Raw genomic sequence first — 16,330 nt, forward strand, 5'->3', positions numbered from 1 at the left:
TACATGGACCTGTCAGGAACATGCCCGTCAGTTCCCCTTGAAAGTGGATAGCTCTGTGGTCAGAGTAATGCACTGTCACCATTGAAAGTTGCCTGATCTTCCTGATTGAGAGGTAAAGATGAAGTTTATCCTGGAGTGCAAGGAACCATCAGGGCAACTCCAGGTGAAGTTCCTGGCGTTCGCCCCCATGGACCCAATAACATCTGTCAGTGAGGCCTCGCCCACCATCTCCAACAGTAGTTTTGAAGCATCATCAATCAATCCTTCCCAAGCCCTGGCCCCGCATCGTCCACCTGCTTCTAGAATACATTGAAATCCACACCCATCAAAATTGTTCTTGAGGTGACCAGCTGTGGCCTGAGGCGCAGAAACAGCTCTCGTCGCTCGCCTACGTCAGAAGGGGTATACACATTGATAAGTCTAACTGGCTCTCCTGCTTTCGAATCTTCAACGACAAGAGCCCTGCCACCCTCCAGTTAGGTGACCGAGTCCATTGTGAAACGCCTCCCTCTGACTAAGAGGTAAGCACATCCTACACACCTACTGCTGTTCCCCCCAGACCAGAAGGAAGGCCCTAGGGTACATTGCTGTTCTAAGTGCTTGTATGATGTCGCAAAGGAGATGGATCATTCCTGAATCATGTACACATCACACTTCTGGCTGGCAAGAAAACTCAAAGTACTAGCACATCTGCTCCTGTCTCTAATACTTCTGACATTTACGGTAAATAATGATGAATTAGCCATCATTCATTCGTTTTTAAGAGTTTAAACTTAATACTTAAAGACTAATTATCAAGTAAGACCAATTGGTTCCAAATACAAGTGACAAGGCTACTTACAGGGCTGTTGGTTCTCTGGTGCTGGGCCTTTCTGCTGGGCAGCTGTTGCTTGCTGTTGCACGATGGCTGGTCCACACTCTTGGCTGGGCATGGGATCTACCTCCTCCAAGGTGGCAGGCACGTCTTGCTCTCGGTCCTCGATGGAGGTCTCTTCCTCTTCCACTGTTGCTGGCGACGGGGGTGGGGACGCTTCCATGGAGGTTGCCAGCGCCCTCATCTCCATTAGCACTTTCAACACTTGCTCGAGTTGGTCATCCTGGCTCTCTTTTTCTGACTACTCTTCCTCTTCCGAATCCTCAAGCACAGAGTAGTTGTTGTGGTTGCTCACGTGTCTCTTGCTTGTATTTTTCAGCCTCCTTTTCCTGAGCTCCTGTTTTGTCCAGGTGCCTTCGCATTGGTCCGCAGCGGCAGCTTGGGTGTGGGCCTCCATTGGCTCACTGTGCTGCCTTGGCTCAGGGATGGCAGGTGGGGTGTCTTCGGGTGTCTGTAGCTCCGGGGCCTTGGCAATTTCCTGGTTGGGCTTTGGTTTGTCCTGTTTGGAGCCCTTCCCTCTCCCATTTCCCCTGACCCGCCGTGGGGCTGGGACTGGAGACCTGGTCTCGTCAGCCTACACCTGTCTGTCTCTCCAGGGAGGTTTTGCAGCCTGGAAATAGGATTTGGCTCTCTTTGGGCAGTCTTTAAAGAAGTGGCCCACACCCTCACAGAGGTTGCATGGGGTCTCCTCTTTGCAGGGGGAAACAGCCTTTACATCGAATGCGCTACAACGCATTTGATTACAATGCGGTTGTTACAACGACTGCGTTGTTATAACGCGAACCATAACATCGCAAGTCGTTTCACCGACTTGCTGTAGGGGGCGCACTGGTGTTGGATATACAGTCCAACACCTTCCCTGCTGTTGCACTAACTGGAGTAGGAATAGTAAATAATACTATTTCTAAGTCCAGCACCCCCCTACAGCAAGTAGTTGTAACAACTTGCGATGTAATGGTTCGCGTTGAAACAACGCGGTCGTTGTAACAACTGCGTTGTAATGGATTGCATGAAAAACACATTTGTTGTAATGAGACATATTCCTTTGCAGGTCTTTGTCATGTGGCCTTCTAGTTTGTATTTCTTGCATATTTGCGCTGTGCAGTCCTTGCCAGTGTGGCCTGGTTTGCTGCACCTGTTGCATAGCGTTGTACAGGTATCCTGAGTCGCGCCCTAGGGAGAAGCTGGAAGGGGGGGTGGATTCTTCTGGGGCCGATGGGTCCTCCTTCAGCTTTGCCATGACTGTTCATTTACCATCCAAGATGCTGTCACTGTCCAGGTTGCGGGAGGGTTCATCCATCACGGTGCAGTGGCGGCATAGGAAGGTTGTCAGGTCTTCGATATTGCTGTGTGGGTTGTAGATGTGCACGCTCATTCTCTTAACCTTCAGCACGAGCTGGCATTCCAGGTGTAAGTCAGAGAAAGGTTTCTCTTTCCGTCATGACCAGCACATCTGCCGATACCTTCTGCAAATTTGTTCAGACATGAATGTAAGCAGGTAGGTGCCTTTGGGTGCATCCAACATTATGCACCAGATTTCTGCTGCTGTGAAATATTTGTTACCAGCAGTTCTGTGAAGATCTTCCTGCTCAGAAGTGGTGTGGAGCCATCTGATTGGACCTTCCTCCGAAGCTTTGTGGTGTTGTGGAACCATGGATTCAGAGCTCTGCTCATCATGCTGTTGTTCTGCTGTGCTGTGCCCAGAAGAAGAGGGATTCCTCAGGGAGTTGGCAGCAGGTAGGTAATACTCAAGCCAGTAGACTGGGTCCCCCTTTGGGTGGGTGGAGGACGCAGGCAGGTAGAACCGCTCATTCTCTCCACGGTTCGAAACGCCGTCAACACCTTGATACACCTTATACGAAAAACTGCTATTTATTTCTTTGTAAAGGTGTTTTTTGTGATTTGTGCCTCACAATTCTATGTATACTCATGTGTAACAAACCAATTAGCATTGCCTGAGCCTCCTGTTGTTCACCGCTCTCTCTTGTACCTCATGGCTAAGTAGGACACAGGCTTGTGTCCCACTTTATGTACTGTTTGTACTAATTGTTTTTAAAATTGTTTAAAAGTAAATATTAGACCTCTGCCCTGCTGGGCAAGTCAAGCCAATATAGTAACGACTGAGTCTATATTCATTTCGCTCTCAAAAGTTCTTCCTTCTAGGTACCATTGTTGTCTAGAATAATTAACTCCCAAGGTCCCTGGTCCATTACCTTTGGGTTCCCTTGTTGTTTAAAATATATATATATATACACAGCAAGCAGGCAGTCCACAGCAGGCAGGAAGGCAGACCACAGCAGCCAGGTAGCTCAAGCAGTCAAGGCAGCCCCAGCAGGTTAAGCACCTCCAGCAGGCAGGGAGCTCCAGTAGGCAGACAGCTTGAGCAGGCAGTGGTCCCCAGCAGGAAGGCAGGCAGGCAGGTCCAGAAAGCAGGTGTCCTCAGCAGGCAAAGCTCCGGCAGTAGCACTTAAAAGTGCATTTGTGTGCGGAAAGCACCAAGTAGCTCTTTTGCAGAACAGTGACCTCTAGTGGCAACTAGAGGTACTGCAGGCAGGTGATAGTGGTGTCTCCCCTGCCAGGTAAGGCTTTCTCTGGGTATGCCCAGACGTGGGTCCCGGGCTTACTGTGCCACTGGAGTCAAGCTATCCTGGCTGATGAGCGGTGAAACCCTGAAACCGGTCCTAGGATGCTTGTTTCCAGTCCAGGAAGGACCTGGCCTGGCAGTTCGGGCTGGACTGTTCCCATTGGGCGCAGAGTCAAGACTGATTTGCTATGGCTGGGTAACGGCATAGGGAGCAAAAAAACGATGGATGTAGGCCCAGATCTCTGTACTGGTGTGAATGTATGACGTTGTTCTGCATTCTGCCCATCAATTGTTCTTTTTGCAATGATCCATTTGAGGGCATCGTCTCGAATGTCGATCTGAAGGAGCCTTTTGATTCGGGTGTGGTGGGAGACCGTGTTGAAATCCGCCAAGAGGTTGAGGAGGATCAGGTCGGTTGAGTTTCCTCTGTCCAGGAGTTTTTTCATGTCGTCTGTGACACGATCAGGGCGGTTTCAGTGCTGTGGATGGCTCTGAATCCGGATTGGGATTCGTCCAGAAGGTTGTTGTTCTCTAGGCATTCTGTGAATTGGTGGTTGATGGCCTTTTCAAGGACTTTGGCAGGAAAGGGGAGCAGGGAAATTGGTCAGTAGTTTTTGAGCTCGTTGAGGTTGGTGGATGGCTTCTTGAGGAGGGGTTTGATCTCTGCGTGTTTCCAGTTGTCTGGGAATGTGGCTGAGCTGATGGACGTGTTAAAGATGGCTGTTAGCTTGCTGCTGATGATGCTGTTGCCAAGGTTTAACATGTGGTGTGGGCAGGGGTCAGTGGGAGATCCAGAGTGGACGGAATGCATGATGTTGGCGGTGTTCTGCAAGGTGCGCTGGTTCTAGACAATGATCCTGCTGTCAGCTGGTGTGTCAATAGGGTCTAGGAGGCTAGGGTGTCAGCGAAGGTGGGTTGGGGTTTGATGTTTCTGTAGATGGTGGATATCTTATCACGGAAGAAGTCAGCTAGATTGTCACAGAGGGTGTGGTGATGTTTTCAGAGGGGTTGGAGAACTTCTTGGCAATGTTGAAGAGTATTTTACTGGGGTTGGAGCTGGCTTCTATGCGACTGGCTAGGACAATCCTTCTCGTGTCTTTAAGTAGTCTGTGGTACTGGCTGAGTAAACTCTTGTAAGTTGTCCGATCGGCCAAACATAATCAAAAGATACATTTTGTGTTTTAAATGGTGAACTTAAAAGTCATATACAGCAAGATACATGTGTGAGAACTGCAATCTAGTCTAACTGTCAGAGAAAATTTGTACCATCAATGAAATACGTTTTGTATTGTTGATGAAACGTTGTATAGTGGAGACTGGGTGCTCAATGAAATACGTTTTGTATTGTTGATGAAACGTTGTATAGTGGAGACTGGGTGCCTAACAGCAGTGAAGTGTATGCTAATTAAAATGCTATGGGTGGGATGCTGGAGACTGAATCAGGGCTGTATCCCCATTTCCCCTCTATCTCGTACAAATAATAGTACAGGTATATTGATGTTATCAGCAAGGTTCTGTGTGTACCAAATGTTTTTTTAATTGAGAAGTCCAAATAGAAGGTGAACTTGCATGATGCAGAGCAGCAGCTAAACAGTGAATGGCTGTGGTGGTTAGTTCTGTAAGTAAAGAAAAATAGTAGTAAAGTGGAAGTAGAAGCAAGCAAAATAGGGGTAAATGAGGGCCAGGTTCCCCACCCAGCCCTTCACTTAGGAAGCAAACAGAAATTTTGTGACTGCATACTTGCCATACAAATATTGATGTATGGGACTCATCACAAACAAATTTGTTATTATGGAGTTCTGATAAAATCCAATGAATTATATGTGGATCAATTGAGGTGCTTTTATTTTGTAGGCAAAAATGACAGTGGCACAAGCAGAGTAGTATTTGATGTATCACAAAGAAATCCAATGAAAGTAAAAGAAAGTAATGGATTTGGCTAGTAATTAATTTTGAGGTTTAGAAAATAAGTTTATTAAAACAGTTGTCCATAAAACATTCTAAAAATACAGTTAACAATTAAAATCAATAAAAAGTCCCATGTTACTACCCGGCAACCCCCTCACATTATAATTCATTATAAAAGTATATTTAACTGACCGTAAAAACGAGCAATTCCAACTGCCACATCTAAATAGCACATTTCTGATAACAACTACCACAGCTTTCCCCCTATGGAGAGTACCATATTTAAAAAACAAAGGTCTTAAAAACTTAATTCGATTTGCTGAATAAAAAATACAATCCATTAATATATGGAGCAAGGAACATTTAAAATTCAAGGGGCAGGGACAGAGCCCACTATTATCCTGGACCCAGGCCCTGTTTGGGCAGGATGAGTAGTTTGGATTACATCTCACCCTGGCCCTTAATATTTAGTTTCACAACCCTAGATCTGATAACTGCAACAAATAAGGAAAGACAGTATCCTGCCCCAGAGTAGGAAGTGAAAAGCTGATAGATTGTTTCTTGCTCAGGGGAAAAAAGTTGTTGGATTTGGACACCAAGGCAACAGACTCTTTTAATACCTGCTTGCCTGGAAAGGGATACCAGGATGTAATTGTACCAACATCTGTATGGAGGTTCCTAAGGGTAATTAGTCTAGTTCTTACATTCTTTGCCCGTCTTCTTTCGCTACCTTGGATCTCAACCCAACACAGTTTGGAAACTTTGGACACTTCATCATCAGCAGAGAGTGTGTTAAAATATCTTAGGGCCTGAGTGAAGGCCATCAGGCTCCAGGAAGACAACTTTCACTCTCTCCTCATGGCTTGTACCATAGTGCCCTGGGGAGGAATGAAGGCCTTCAAAGTACTGCCCCGTCTAATCCTTCCCATTTATATGTCGGATCAAGGGAAATGACCTCTCTTCCATACAGACCCATTGTGGGAATCTTCCCTTCGTAAGCCTTTAATAGTGGAGTATGAGAGAGCCCCCCAAAACCACTATTAAACCTTGATAGGCAGCTGGCTTGCAATAAGGCCTTCTGCTTAATATCATCCTGATGCAAGTCCCAGTTCAGGTTCTTCCTAAAAGTCAGACCCATATATTTAAATTGGTCAACTTGCTCCACCTCCTGTGTATCCAAGTGCCAACTGAATTTCTTTACCTTTTTCTCAAAAATCAAACTTTTAGTCTTTTCCAAGTTGATGCAGAGCTGGATTTGCTTACTATAAGTTGATAAAGCATCTAATTTCCTCTGCAGACCAATTGAAATACAGTCCAGTAATACCAAATTGTCTGCGTATAGCAAGCAGTCAATATGATGTTTCCCAACTTTGGGGGAAAAGGACTTGGATTGAGAGATAAATCAGGAAGGTCAGCTAAAAATAAACTAAAAAGCAGTGGAGCTAAAACGCACCCTTGTCGGAGGCCATTCTCAATGGAGACTCTTTGGGATAACCGACCTGACTTATCTAGCTCCACCTGAGCCCAATTACCAGAATGCAAGGATCGGAGTACACTCAGGAGGTTTAACGGGAGCTCCCAGGCAGCAAGTTTCCCCCAAAGGATATCCCTATCCACAGAGTCAAAAGCTGTCATGAAGTCTACAAAACAACAGCACAGCCTTTGAGTTACCTTCATTGACTTACGTATAATGGCCCATAATGCAAAACAATGATCTATAGTGGAATGACCCTCCCGGAAACCCTCCTATTCTATTGGTATTCTCTTAGATTCAAGGGCCCAGTCTTCTAGTTTGGATAAAATAATCTTAGAGAAGATCTTTAGTGAAATATCTAGGAAGCTACTAAATCTATAATGTTTGGGGTCTTTTTTAAAATAGGTTTTACTATAGACCCCTTCCAAGAAGAAGGGTAAAAGACAGACTTGGCAATCCAACTAAACAGGGAGGAATAAATCGTGGAAGTCTCAATTATTACTGCCGAGATATTATCGGGGCCAGCAGCACGGCAGAGCTTTACTCTTTCAATAACAGCTTTTACCTCCTTAACGGAAAACCAAGTGACCATGGGCGTCTGTGGTGGAGGGAGGGGGGCAAGGAGGGGCACTTGCCCCCCTGGAGATCTCCGGTGTGGGCCGTTCTGTGGTGCGGTGCTGGCACTGCCGTGGAGTGGTGCGGGCAACGGCTGGGTGCCATTCTTTTTTGTAATGCACTCCAGCAGCCCAGTCTGGTCTGGTGAAGGTCACGGTGAGCCGTGGTGCGGGCAGTGGCCGGCCCGGGCGCCATTCTTTTTTTTTTTTTAACGCTGGCACAGCATTCCAGCAGCCCAGTGACACACTACTGGGCTGTTGGAGTGCGATGTTCAAGTTACCAAAAATAGTGGCGGCCACCCGGGCGGGCTGCTGCATCTTCCCGGAGCCCGGGGCTGTAATAAGCAGTACTGGGCAGTGATTCAGTCAAGCACACATAAGGAGCTAGTGCTACACTGCTACCTAGTACCACCTACTACTGACGGGAGGTGCGAGTGGGCCACGGCGCCATTTTGCGGAGGCGAGCAGAGCATCAGCCATGTGCCATGCATAACCAGCCAGGTTGCGACGTCGACGAGCGTCATGTGACGTCACTGACATGACTCATGTCATTGGTAGCTGAGCGCTATGCTACTACCAATGACATTTAGCATAGTGCTCAGCTACCAATCACATGGGACAGCCACCAGGAGGCTCAGGTGTCATTGCAGGTAGGCGAGGCAGGCAGCACTGTCATTGGGTAGCTGAGCTCTACCAATGATAGCTGACTACCACATCGCCCCATTGCCTGACATGTAGAAAATCGAGAGCTGGACCAATCATGGTCCAACTCCGACCTGCCCCGGCCCTACTTAGCACCCAGCAAGTGCACTGCGCAGGCTCCTCCAGTCAGACGGAGAGAGAGTTCAGAGAGAGAAGCAGCCCCTCTGTCCAGTCCTGCGCCTCGTGTTCAGATGATTTAGATTAATTTAAAACTTAAAGTTTTAGGGTTTTTTGACAGCCTGTATGTTTTACAGAAAACCCAGCCTGGTTTTGTAAACGTGGTAGAAAACAGAAGAAGGAGACTTTTAGGAGAGGAAGGTAAAAGTCAGGGCAGAAAGAGTCAGAAAAATGGGGGGTGGGGGTAGGGGACAGGGAAGGGAAAAGCAGTAAAAAAAACAAGGCAAAAGCAGGAAAAACTGGCAAAAGCAGGCTAAAGAAGTCAGAACACTGTGGGAGACTAAGGAAAAAGCAGTAAAAAAACATAGCAATGCAGGAGAAAGCAGTCAGAAAAACGGGGAGAGTGGAAAGGAAGGAAAAAGCAGTAAAAATAAGGCAAAAGCATAAGAAAATGCTCAGAAAAACGGAAGGAGGAAGCAGTGAAAAAACTGGGCAAAAGCAGGAGAATGGAGAAAGCAGTCAGAAAAACGGGGAGAGGAAGGAAAAAGCATTTAAAAAAAAAAGACAAAGCATGAGAAACACTCCCAAAAATGGGGCAAATCACTTAATCTCGCCGTGTCAGCAAAACTTAATGTGTTTAAAGTAACTGGTGCTAATGTAAAGCGCTCCAATACCTTTAGGTCGTGTTGGTTGTTGGCAGCGCTATATAAATCTTCACTAAAAAGTAACTGGTGCTTATGTAAAGTGCTCCAATACCTTTGGGCAGTGTTGGCATTTTTTTAAAACTGCACAAAAAAAAGTAACTGGTGCTAATGTAAAGAACTCCAATACCTTTGGGCAGTGTTGGCGTTTTTTACAACTGTACAAAAAAAGTAACTAGTGCTAATGTAAAGCGCTCCAATACCTTTGGGCAGTGTTGGCGTTTTTTAAAACTGCACAAGAAAAAAGTAACTGGTGCTAATGTAATGGTGCTAATGTAAAGCGCTCCAATACCTTTGGGTGGCGTTGGTACTACATAGAACTGCGCAAAACAATGTGAAAAATAGAGTCGTAGAGGAGGGGATCTGTGCAACAGAGTTCAGCGGGGCAAGCAGCGACCAGCGGGAGGTGGGCCGGCAGCCAAGTAAATGCGGGCTGCCATGGGGACATTAATTGATTTGCACGTGATCACAAAATGTGGAACTGAGGCTGGGGATAAAGCAGGAGAAAGCAATCAGAAAAACTGGGGGAGAGGAAGGACAGAGCCGGAAAAAATGAGACAAAAGCAGGAGAAAGCATTCATGCATGAAAGCAGTGGGTTTATATTTTGTGCCACCATGGGGACATTGGGGGTTATATGATTCATTATCTAGTGTGGTGGGGTTATACCTGGTGATGTGGGATTATGTCTGGTGAATGATTTGGATGCTATCCAGTGCCACTACCAAGGTGCGCTTGGCAAGTGATGTGGGTTTATAGCTGCTGGTGGTGCCGTGGCAAGTGTTTTGGGGGCAATCTGGTACTGCCGTGGCAACTGCTGTGCGTGCAGTCTGGTGCTGTGACAAGTGAAATCTATATATATAATGTGTGTTTGCATCAGTGTGTGTACATATATATCCACACACAGAAACTTTCCTTTTTCAACTTTCTGTTACTGCATACAGGGCTGTATTTATTCAATAAATAGTGCATTGTTGGTGAGTTGTTTAACGTTCACAAATCTCATCTTACCTATATATATTAATGGATTATGCAAGGAAACCTGGTTGCCCTTGCGGGAGAAATTTAAAGGGAATTTTCAACTTCATGCAGCTCATCTACAACTCATTTTATTCAATACAGCCAGCCTGGTGACGAGCTCAGCAGAGTATTTAATGATCCCCATTTCTTTTTAGAAATGGACATCTGAATGTATTTTTCAAAACGGAAATTGGATGATGTAGAATCTGATATTATAGAAGCAAGAAAAGAATCTAGACATGGTGAACAGGAGGAGGCAGAAGAACCAAGCACAAGCAGTTCTGCAGGTCCATTTTTAGCTCCAACATAATCTAGCCATGATGTTGATGCTCCTGTAAATGATATTGGATTGTATTTTAATTCAGCAAAAAACTGATGTAAAATACAATCTTCTAATAAATACATATACTGCTCCAGAAACGTATGACTTCAAGAAGGATTCAGGTGGAACACGCCGTTTCCTTCATGTGTGGGTTAATCAATACTCACCATGGCTTAGCTACTCTCCACAACTGAATGGTGCAATTTGCAAGTTTTGCACAATTTTTCCACAGCCAGTTCATCGTGGGATTCAAGGAGCATTCATAACTATGCCTTTCACTAAATATAAAGACTTCCATGAAAGTGCACACAAGCATGTCTTATTATCTTGGCATAAAAACGCACAAGTGGATGCAACTCACTTTTTGGCGATCAGAAAGAGACCGGAAACAAGTATTGTTTGCCAAATAGACAACACTGTGAAAAGGCATGTTGAAGAAAATCGGAAAAAGTTATTTCCAATTTTGTCAACCATCTTATTTTGTGGCACACATGACATTACTTTACGTGGGAAAAAAAGTACAACCGGAAATGTGCAAAGTCTGTACCAATTTCGCATTGAAGCAGGAGATGTGATCCTAAAGAACCATCTGGAAAATGCAGCAGTTAATGCACGTTATACATCAGTTCGAGTTGAACATGAATTGATTGTATTATGTGAAGAAACATTAAGAGAAGATCTAGTATCCTTAGTCAATAGGTCAAATGGATTTTCAATCATTGCTGATGAAAGTGCTGACATATCCAGAAAAGAACAGGTGTCACTTGGAGTACGTTTTGTAGACACAACAAGTTTCTCCGTAGCTGTCATAAGAGAAGAATTCCTTGGATTTGCAACCTTAAAAGAAATGGATGCTATCTCAATTGCAAATAGGATTATGGATACATGTTCTAAATTTGGATTAAATTTAGAAAAACTCCTTGGCCAAGGATATGATGGATGCTCTACAATGGCAGGAAAGGAAGGTGGCGTTCAAGCCATAATAAAGAGAAAATATCCTAAAGATGCTTTTGCTCATTGTGCTGCACATAAACTTAATTTGGTTGTTTATGACCTGAATGCTGTTCCTGATATACGGAATTCTATTGGCACAGTGAAAGCCATCATCAGGTTTTTCCGTGAGAGTCCAAAAAGAAGATCTCTTATTCCTAATCTGCCATTGCTGAGTGAAACACGATGGACAGCAAAATACAAGAGCATTTGAATTTTTAGCTCACACTGCTCACACTTTGATGAGACTTTTAAGCAATTAAGCTTATCGGGCACTACAGCATCAGGGAAAGCACACCAGGATGCATATCAATTGAAATGTTCATGTTCTTCGAGCACAGTGAGCTTTCTCTTTTCCTTGTCCATAATTTCAGATTACTCATCAAGATTGGAATCTGTAAGCAAGGCTCTCCAAGCTGTTCAACTTGATATCCTAAAGGTGTGTAATCACATGCAAGACCTTCTGACGGTGTTCCGCGATCACAGACAAAAAGCAGAAGAGCAATTTAAGGAAATTTTTACAAACGTTCAAACAGTGGCAGAAAAACTGAACATCAAACTTTGTGTTCCCAGACAGTGTGGCCGGCAAGTATTTTGTTCTAATTTTGGTTCCTCTTCTGTGGAAGAATACTATCGCCAGTCTATCTATGTGCCATACATGGACTCTATCATCGCATCATTAGAAAGCCGGATTGGCAATGAAAACAAGAAAAATTTGAGTTTGTTCTCACTTTACCCAATACATATTGCAAAAATGACACTCGAGCAATACAAATGCCATGTTGCAAACATCAGAGAAATTTACGACATTGAAAACCTGGAACCCGAAACAGTCACATGGTTTCAGATCTGGTCCACGAAGGATGAGCAGCTTGACAATGGATTTCTGGATTTGCTAAAACACACAGATTTATTCCCATCAGTCAAGCAAGCAATTCTCATTGCTCTTACATTACCAGTGACCACTTGCACAGTGGAAAGGTCTTTCAGCACAATGAGAACATGAAAACCTGGTTGAGGTCGACAATGGCAGATGATCGCTTATCGAGTTTGCGCATGATGAGCATACATCGAGCAAAAATTGATGAAAACAAACAACAGCTGATTGACAAAGTAATTGATACATTTGCTAATGACTACAGACGTTTACAGTTCCTTTTTCGAGATCAGTACACTAACCAGTGAATAGAAACTGTATAAAACTACTACTCATTGAAAAATGTGACTGTTAAATTTCAGCAAGACTGTACATGTTTGCAGTTCCTGCAACAGTTATCCAGGTTAAGTTTATGTGTTTTATTTTCCAATTTGGAAGAGAACAGCTGTTATTTTATTTATGGTAATATATTTTATTCTATTTATTTTAATATATTTGATTTGATTTGTAATTTGTAGAGAATCAGCACTACCCCCTTTCCTTCATCCACAGTTTTTAGTTTTTTTTAGAAGTGGCCTAATGATGGCCTGTTTCCAACTATGAAGATACATTCCAGATAGAATGATATTATTCATTAGTTTACAGAGAGGTTCTGCTATGTGTTTGCAGCTATATGGAGAATTGCTGGTGGACACGCCTCCATGGGTGAACCCGCATGCGTTCTCAAAATATATTGTGCAACAAGAAGGGGCGTGAGATCAGAGAATTTTGAAAGACCTCTACTCTCGCTACAGGGCTCAGAGGTGCCCCCTCAATAAGGCTGCTAGGTGCCGGTGTTATAGTGGACACTCCAAGGTGTGGATCTAAGCCAGTATATATATCCATGATTTTGGTTTGAAACAAGATGGCCAGTTGGTCGCAGGATGCTTGTGAGGTTTCTGGTTCTGCTATGGGTTGGGAGAATGAAAGCTGTTGTACCAGCTTAAATAACTCTTTTATGGATGATGAATTTTCCATTTTGTATGTATGTGCAGTATTTGGATTTTTCTTCCACTAATGCTTATTTGTATTCCTTAATGCTAGCTTTGTATGAAGTTCGATCAGTTTCCTCTAGGGTTAATCTCCAGGCTTGCTCAGAGCAACGGCAGGCTTGTTTTAATAGTCTGAGTTTGTCATTATAAAGGGGGGCTAGGGATGGCGTTTTTTTCTGAGTATATGATTTCAAAGGTGCCAGTATATTAGCTGTGGATTCTAGCCATGTCGCAAAGGCCCCAGCCCCAAGATTAGAATCCTCTTGAATTATACAAGGAATATTTTTTAGGGTGTTGGTTAAGGCGTCGGCTGAAATACCTTTCCAGTTTCTAGTTTTATTAGGCGGGTGAGGGGATCTATGATCCGCAACTATAGCTGGGGGGAGGAAATCATCAGTACTGCACTGTGGTCAGACCAGCAAATAGGTATAGTTTGTTGGAAAGTAATTCAATATTTAAGTTAATACATTTCCAAAATAAATACATTTGTCATATATTTTAATTCTCATTCGTTTGTGCACGTTAACACCAAATGCAGACTGACACTACATGTTTTTTTTTTATAATGCAGTTATAGTGCCTTCACTGCCTTGATCATATGTGTATGAATAATGTGGTGTATTCAATAGTGGTGACATAAAAACACATTAGAAATTGCTAACCAGACAATGGCAGCTTCATTCTTCCATTAAGCCTTTGCATCAGGTTTCTAAACCCTGTGCTTTTTCACTTTTGGCCAAGAGCTGCTCCTCTCTGCAGCTGAGCTCTGCTTTTTTCTTTGCCAACTGCTAGAAGGTGTGAATGATATCTACCAAAGGCCACTAAAGAAAGAGATGGCTGTGGCACAACAACCCTATCGTGTATGAGATCACATGCGGCCTGCTTCCTGCCCCCCGTGGCTCCTCCTGCGCCCCAGTGTCTCTTATGCCCCACCTGGCAACATCATGTCGGAGGGTGGTGATGACATTAAAATTTGCCCCCCCTGGAAGATTTTCTGCAGATGCACATGCAAGTGACTGGGAGTTTTAGCCTAGGAAATCTCTGGAATCTATCTGAACCAGAACAGCCCCTATACAGGTCTGTCAAATAAATAGCCCACTGCTCTTCCGGGATCATAAAAAACAAGGGTACCCCTTTTTGGGGCACTAAACTTGTTAACTTTAGCCCAAATCTTTTGCTGATCTTTGGAGAGGATAATTCCCTGCATCTCCTCCCACTTATTGTGGTAGAAGGCATCTTTTTTCTCCTGCACAAGAGATTTATATTGGAGTTTAAGCTTGGCGAGCTCCTGGGAGGCTAAAGAGCCTGGCTGGTGCCTAGCGCTCCGTCTCACCAATCGCTTCAGCTCTTGGCAGGCGGAATCAAACCAACATCCCCTATTGGGGCGAGGGTTTGTGCACATACCCTTCTCCCTAATGTTTACTGTAATACAACCCAAAATTTGGCATACAATTCAATTGTACTACACAATGACATCAGCAACATATTTGTGGGGGGTATCCATCTTCTCTTCTATTTGGAGGGCGGCTAACTGTTGGAGATGAATGGAGTCCAAGTGTGTTGAGAGCCTACGTGGATAGGATATTCCTAGAGGCAATACCCTGTCAGCGGACTCTGGCTCGCACAAGTCAAGAACTACAGTAGTTGCCCAATGGTCACTGACCTCATACTTTGCCACCTCAAAAATCTGAAAAAGTCTGAAATGCCAAAAAGACGTAGATATATAGTCAATAGGGCCTGAGGACTGGCCCTGCCGGAAAGTAGCTGCTGCTGGCGAATACTTTTTAAGTCGTCCGTTCAAATAAATCAGAAGATGATTCGCCAACCATTGACTCAAAACTTTGGCCTCCTTTTTGATGACACCAGGAGAAAACTGTGCTGGGTGAATGTTATAAGATTCCAAAACTTCCTTCAGCTGCAGGTCCAGCTGTTCGGGGAAGAGACGAGCATTGACATCTCCGGCCATTATAATGACTGCTTCTGGATATTTTGCTAAGAGGTGGTGAAAAGAAGATTCAAATAATTCCAGCCACCTTTTCATTTGTCGATGATCTTCTTTTTGAATATAGACATTTATAAGAAGGAAGAATCTAAGAATGTTATTACTCAAGCTCAATTGAACTACTGAGAATTGCAAGCCACTTGACACATTTATAACCTCCACTAAGCTCTTAATCACCTTAGTGGAAACTAGTGTCAGGACACCTGCAGCTGCTCTCCCCTTCCCCTTACCCCAGATCTGGCCTTTGCTATTCAGTACCATAAAACCTTCTACTGCCTGGTTCTCTCTAAGCAAGGACTCCTGAAGGAATACCAGATGGTAGGTAGGGTTTTTAGATTTTCTTCCAGTTCACCACTGTTCCTCAAATGTTCAAACCCATGGATATTCCAGCTCAGGATTCTCAGGTTTAGAGAGGACCCCTCATTCTAGGGGGAAATGGGCCTAATATTCCAGTTGCAATCCTGCACAAAATGCTGTAGGGAAGAGAACCTATGATGCTGACCCCATACTAATTGCTCAGGTTGCTTGGATGGTCTAGTATTTACTATGACCACTCTTAGATAATTTGGGGGCTGGTTGCTTTGCCAAATATGGTCGGGCCTTACAGGCGGATTCCCTTGGATTAACCGCTCCCTTTGGGTGGCTGTTAATCCACCATGTACGTTTAAAGTGGCGGGGGAGTACGGCTCGACTGGGGGACAAGTGGGGAGGGCTCTTTTTTAATGGACAGAGAGCTTGTAGACCTGCTTTAGCTAGGTCATCCTCAGCCTTAAGCACTAACTGCGCAATACAAGGCAAGATAAAGGAAACTTTTTGAGACTTCTCTGCCTTGTTCGCCATGTTGAAACCCAACTGAAGTTAAGTCCAGCGAAGATATCCCCGAAAGGGAGGGAATTTGGTGGAATATATGGAGTATTTTTTAGCAGTTTAAAGGTCGAAGTTTCTTTGCTTTTTTCCCCTGGTGAGTAATATCCATCAATAGCTCTGTAGGCCCTGGTTGTGAACTGGGAAAAGATTCAAACGCAGAAGGTAGTTCTCTATGAGCTTTATTCTAAATCTGAAACTTATGCACCATACTACGAGCAAGATTGGAGCCTTTAATTTGGGGTGGGTCTA

General features: G+C 44.2%; 1 protein-coding gene and 1 pseudogene across 1 annotated transcript in view; both read right to left on the reverse strand.

Moving 5' to 3' along the window:
• The window catches only part of MEIG1 (meiosis/spermiogenesis associated 1), a 203,140-nt gene that overhangs the window by 140,640 nt on the left and 46,170 nt on the right, over positions 1–16,330 (reverse strand). The window lies entirely within an intron of this gene.
• On the reverse strand, positions 834–2,548 carry LOC146855254 (uncharacterized; annotated as a pseudogene).

This window comes from Triturus cristatus, chromosome 4_1 (assembly GCF_964204655.1).
Source record: "Triturus cristatus chromosome 4_1, aTriCri1.1, whole genome shotgun sequence".
NCBI classification, from domain to species: Eukaryota; Metazoa; Chordata; class Amphibia; order Caudata; family Salamandridae; genus Triturus; species Triturus cristatus.